Here is a 6,139-nt window from a genome sequence, read left to right on the forward strand (position 1 = left end):
AACACAGTAAATTTGGCAAATGTTTCATGTGCACCAGAAAAGAATGTTCATTCTGCAGTTGCTGTGTGAAATGTTCCACATATGTGAATTAAGTCAAGTTTTTAACCATGACGTTCAAATCTAGTACATTTTTACTGGTTTTATTTTGTCTCTTCTTCCATCAGTTGATGAGAGATGTATTAAAATCTCCCACTATGACCAACACTCACATCATAGGGGTACCAGAGGGAAAAGAGAAAGAGCAGGGAATTGAAAACTTATTTGATAAAATAATGGCTGAAAACTTCCCTAACCTGGAGAAGGAAATAGACATACAAGCCCAGGAAGTACGGACAGTACCAAACAAGAGGAACTGAAAGAGGCCCACACCAAGAGACACATCATAATTAAAATGCCAAAGGTTAAAATCAAAGAGAGAATCTTAAAAGCAACATGAGAAAAGTAGTTAGTTATCTACAAGGAAGCTCCTATAATACCGTCAGCTGATTTCTCAACAGAAACTGCAGTCAGAAGATATTGGCACAAAATATTCAAAGTGATGAAAATCAAGGATCTACAACCAAGATTACTAATGGTCACAGGGTTCCATTTGGGGATGATGGAAATGTTCTGGAATTAGAGTCTAGTGATAGTTACACAATTTTGTGACTGTACATAAAAATCCCACTGCAATACCATTTAACAGATGGGGAAACTGAAGTTCAGAGAGGTGAAAAGACTTGCCCTAGGTTATGCCAAGGCTCCTGGAGGAACCTAGGCTTAAACATGGGCCCAATATCCCCCGCCCTGTCATCCTAGGGCCTTTCTCCCACAGCCTAGCTTTATAAGATAGTGTTTTGCTCTGAGACTTGATAAGGTGGAGTCTGTGCTCTCTTTTTTGTTGTTGTTGTTCTGTTTTTTGTTTGATTTTGTTTGATTTTTGCCTTGCCTGGGGCCACTTGGTATGAGCTACAAAGTAATCTGCCGATAGTTACCACTTGTGCTGGGCTTGGTGGTGCCTGAGAGAGGCTAAGCTGTGAACCAAGGCCAGCTGCCGCTAGTACCCAGCTTGGGGCTCCTTATCAAGAGGTACAGGGCACACTGAGGCCAAATGCTGCTTTTTGGGGTTTTATGACAGATTTTAGGGAAGTCCGCAGCATGAGCCAAGACGGACTGTTTGTATGCAAAAGCTACTGGAAGTGGCTTGGGTGGGCCAGCAAATTCGGTGACGCGGGGTCTCAGGGAATCACCAGACTAGAGCAAATGGTGATAGCCACATTGATGGAGACTCAGATATAGTGCCCACCTGTGTCTGCACGATAGGAGGATTCAACAAAGGAACTATGGCTTCTGCCAGCACATCTGTCTGGGAGAAAGCTGCGCCTCCAGCCCTTGCCCTGAAGCCAGACAACTCAGTTGCTCTTCATATGTTTCTGGAACCTTTTGCACTGCTGCCCCAGCACCGGAGCTCAGAGTGAGTGAGTTCATCAGTGAGTAAGTCCATGTATGAGCCCTTTAAGAGGAGTGCCTGCAACTAAAGCCATGCTCTGTCTCACTTAGCCACTGGTTTTAAGAGCTGGAAGTTGTGGGACTTCTCTCTCTGGCCCTCGTGCTCCGGGCTGTGGCACCCAGTGTGGGACTAGCACCCCTTGCTCCTCTGGGGGGACCTCTGCAGATGAGCTATCTTTCTTGATTTTTAATTACCATACGTGGTTGTGGGACCTACCTGTTCCACGCCTCCACCCCTTCTACCAGTCTTGAGGTGGCTTCTTATGTATGTCCTTAGTTGTAGGACTTCTGTTCAACTAGATTTCAAGTGATTCTCAATGATGTTTGTTCTGTAGATTAATCTTAATTTTGATGTGGTCATGAGAGGAAGCAACCACAGAGTTTATCTACTCTGCCATCTTGACAGGAACTGTTTTATGCCATTTTAGAATGAACCTTTTAAAAACACAAATATGGCCATGTCTCTGCCTTGTCTGAAACTCTTCTGTGGGGTTTCTGTGGCCCTAAGGATAAAATCCAAACTCCCCACCAAGGTCTGCAAGAATGGGCACAACCTGGCCTTATTGGGCCTCCTCAGCCTCACACCATTGATTCATTGTTCTCCAGGCCCTCTGAACTTTCTGCTCTCTTTGCATTATGTCTTTTCATATGCTGCAATTTCTTTCTTCCTTTTCTTTGCTGGCCTCCCACTGATCCTCCAAGACTCGGTTTATCTGTAACCTATTCCAGAAGGCCTTCTTCAACCACTCCGATGGATATATAGTTCTCCTCTCTGCTTCCACAACTCCCCGGGCTTCTTTTGTCACAGAACTCATCATCGTGTGCACAAAAAATGGCTATTCAAAAGCCCATCCTCCCCACTAGACTGTGACCTAAGAGAAGGTAGGGGCTATGTCAACTTGTGAAGGCCTCGAGGTATTTTCATTTTAGATGCAGACTTTGGGCCCATGTGTGGAAAGAAGACTAGAGGGTGTCAAGATAGGAGGTAACAGACCAGTTGGCTGACTGTGGCCATCTCACAGGGGAGAAGAGATGAGGGTTTGTTGGAGAAAATGGTAGTGGGGACAGAGAGGCGGGGAAAACAATTCTGGGTTCATTTTAGAATCCAGGTAAACAGGACTTGGTGGTGATTGGATGTGGCAGCTGCTTTAGATGAGGGAATACAGGCTGAAACCACATTTCAGTTTAATAAACTGAAAGAGAAAAAGTTCATTTTTGAGGAGGAAGGTATATTTCATTTGCATGAGTTGAGTTTGAGGTGCCCATAGAACATTCCAGTGATTATGACAGCTGTTATCTTTAGGCCTAATATGTATGTTCTGGGCCTTTCACACATAATAATAATAATAATAATATTTATTATAACAATTATTATAACAATAATTATTATTATTAATAAATATTTACTAAGGCCTCTTGTGGCTCCAAGAGCCATACATACCCATTATAGTCACCATCTCAACTAATTCTGTCATCTTTCTGTATTCTAGACCTTTCCACTTGGATGTCTAACAGGCATCTCAGATTTAACCTGGCCAAAACCCAGGTCCTCATTCCCAAGTGCCTTAGTATGGAGAGGCAGTATGGCATGGTAATTAAGAACACTGACTCTAGAGTAGATTGCTTGGGTTTGCGTCCCATTTCTGCTAACTTACTATACGACAGTCTCTGTGCTTTAATTTCTCATTTGTGAAACGGGCATGATAATAATGGTCCCTACCTCATTGGGTAGTTAGGACGATTAAATCTGTTGCTCTACACAAAGCACTTAAACAAGACTTGGCACAAAGAAAGTACTATAATTTTTCCAATACCACTCCCAAATTCATTCCTCCTCAGGCATTCCTTGGCCAAGTTCGAGACAAAACTTAAATCCTATCCTTGATCCTTCTTTTTTTCCCCCTCACCCTACAAATTCCTTCCATCAATAAGCCCTAGGGCGACCTCCAAAGTACTTCTCAAATCCCAGCAGAGTTTTCTTGTCTCCTACCTGGACAACTGTAACAGCCTCCTAGCAGCTCTAAACTCATCCACTCCTGTGCCTCCTAATACAAACTCTACTGCAGCCCGTGAAACTTCTCAAAGCAAGCACTAATTAGCTCTCTTGCCTGCTGTGAACCCTTTGGCATCCACCACGTCAGGCTCCAGCCTTCTCCTCCCTAGCCTGTTAGCTACATTATCACCTGTGCCTGGATACACATATGTTCTCTCAACACTCCTGAGGCTGTGCCCAATCTTCCCATCTAGAAAGCTCTTCCTGGGAGCTCAGCTTGACCAACTTGCAGCACAATGTTTTTAAATTCTCATATTTGGCAGAATTTGATGATCGTTCATCAGAGAGGAATAGGAACTTGCGCAAGTACCTACCTACAAGGGGTTTTCCTCCTTTAACAAACTTTTCTTGATCTGTATACCAAGCCCTGTCCTTAGACATTTAGAAAGTGTAGATGATTTTGCCTGGAGTTGCCTTCCCTAAAGGTGACCCTGACTGTGAAAGACCTTGTAACTCAAAACTGGGAAGATCTAGACTAGAGATTGCCATGAGCATCTCAATGAGTATCTATGGGCACCTTACCAATCCCACCCCTTTCCAGCCCCTGTCCTTCCCCCATCTGGCCTGGTCCTCGAGGTCAGCACACAGACAGACTGGCCAGCCCACTGTAAGTACTGCTGCCAGTTGGGGTGATTTATAAAGCTTCAGCTGTTACACTTTCATAATAGCCTTGCCCCCGAAGCCTCAGCCATGCCTTCCGTTTTGAAGAAGCAGTGTATGGTTCTGTACCAAGCCAAGCTGGTGATCATAAGGAGCAGTGGCCTCTCCATGCAACTCTTTGCCCAGGCTAATAGAACCCCAGGGTTCCCAGAGAGCCCTGTAGTGTCTTCCTCCAAGCTGTGCCCTCCAGGAGACACAGAACGACTCTACAGTGCCACCTAGAGGCCGCCAGCACCAGCCTGCAGAGAAAGTTTTTGTCTCTGAATATGGGCTTGGGGAGTTCGCTGAGCAGTGGATGGTGGTTTAGAGGTTTGGAAGTGTGCTGGGCTGAGCTATATTTAGAGAAGGTCACTTCTGAGTGTACATTCAATCCCCTTGGAACCTGTCTCTTGCAGCTGCCTCCTCACTCTCAGTGCACACAATTATGGCTATTGTGACACGGAAAGTCCTGAAGAAACCCAAAAGTCACTTCTAAACCTCTAATCTTGACCAAATCATAGAAACAGGAGAGCAAGTCCTGCAACACAGCCACATGCAAGAGTTGCTCAGTAGATGTTATAAAGACAGCATTCCCAACTAAAGGAGGTAGAGAACCTACCAGGGTGGTTGTTGAGACAATTAGCTAGCCATTTCAAAATAGGACATTTAAATCTCCATCTCATACTGTACATTCAAATAACATCCAGACGGATTGAAGAGTTTAATGTCGCACTAGAAGAAAGTATTAGTAAATGTTTATATAGTGTTGGAGTGGAAGGATGTTCTAAATATAACACCAAACACAGACACTAAAAAAGGAAAAGACCAATACATTTAATGTTTAAAAACTTTTGTGCGTTAAAAAAATCATAGATAAAGTTAAAATCCAAAGTGACATACTTAGAAAAATGACATATGTGAAAGGTAGAGATTAATCTCCCTAATATATTAGGAGCTTTTACAAAAAAAAAAAATATATTAAAAAGACAACAACACGCCAGTGGAAATGTTGGAAAAATACATGAACAAGCAACTCATCAAAAGACCGATGACTGAGAAACATCAAGAAATGCCCAGCTCTAGTAGTAATCTTGAGCAAATCATAGAAACAGGAGAGCAAGTCTTGCAACACACCCACATACAAGAGTTGCTCAGTAGATGCTTTAAAGACAGCATTCCCAACTAAAAGAGGTAGAGAACCCACCAGGGTGGTTGTTGAGATAATTAGCTAAGATAATTAAAATGACACTTCAGATCAAAAGACATAATTAGGATAATTAAAATGACACAGATTACATTTTTAAAATATATATATTTTTTCAATTACAGTTGACATACAATATTGTATTAGTTTCAGGTATAAAACATAGTGATTAGACATTTATATAACTTATGAAGTGATTGCCCAGATAAATCAAGTAACCATCTGACACCATACATAGTTATTACATTATTATTGACTATATTTCTTATGCTATACTTAATACCACCATGACTATTTTGTAACTACCAACTTGTACTTCCTAATCCCTTCCCCCTTTTCATCCACATCCCCAATCTCCCTCCCATCTAGCAACTCTCAAAATGTTCTCTGTACCTATGGGTTTGTTTCTGTTTCATTTCTTTATTTTGTTCTGTAGATTCCACATGTAAGTGATATCATATGGCATTTGTCTTTCTCTGTCTGACTTACTCCACTCAGCACAATACCCTCTAGGTCCATCCATGTTGTTGCAGATGGCGAGATTTCATTCTTTAATTAATTAATTTATTTTTATGGCAGAGTAATATTCCATTGTATATGTGTACCACCTGTTCTTTATCCAATCATCCATTGATGAACACCCAAGTTGCCTCCATATATTGGCTATTATAAATAATGCTGCAATGAACATATGGATGTACATATATATTCAAAGTATTTTGTTTTCTTTTCTTTTCAGATAAATACACAGAAGT

The sequence above is a fragment of the Pteropus vampyrus genome, unplaced genomic scaffold (assembly GCF_000151845.1).
Source record: "Pteropus vampyrus isolate Shadow unplaced genomic scaffold, Pvam_2.0 Scaffold776, whole genome shotgun sequence".
Taxonomy (NCBI): Eukaryota; Metazoa; Chordata; class Mammalia; order Chiroptera; family Pteropodidae; genus Pteropus; species Pteropus vampyrus.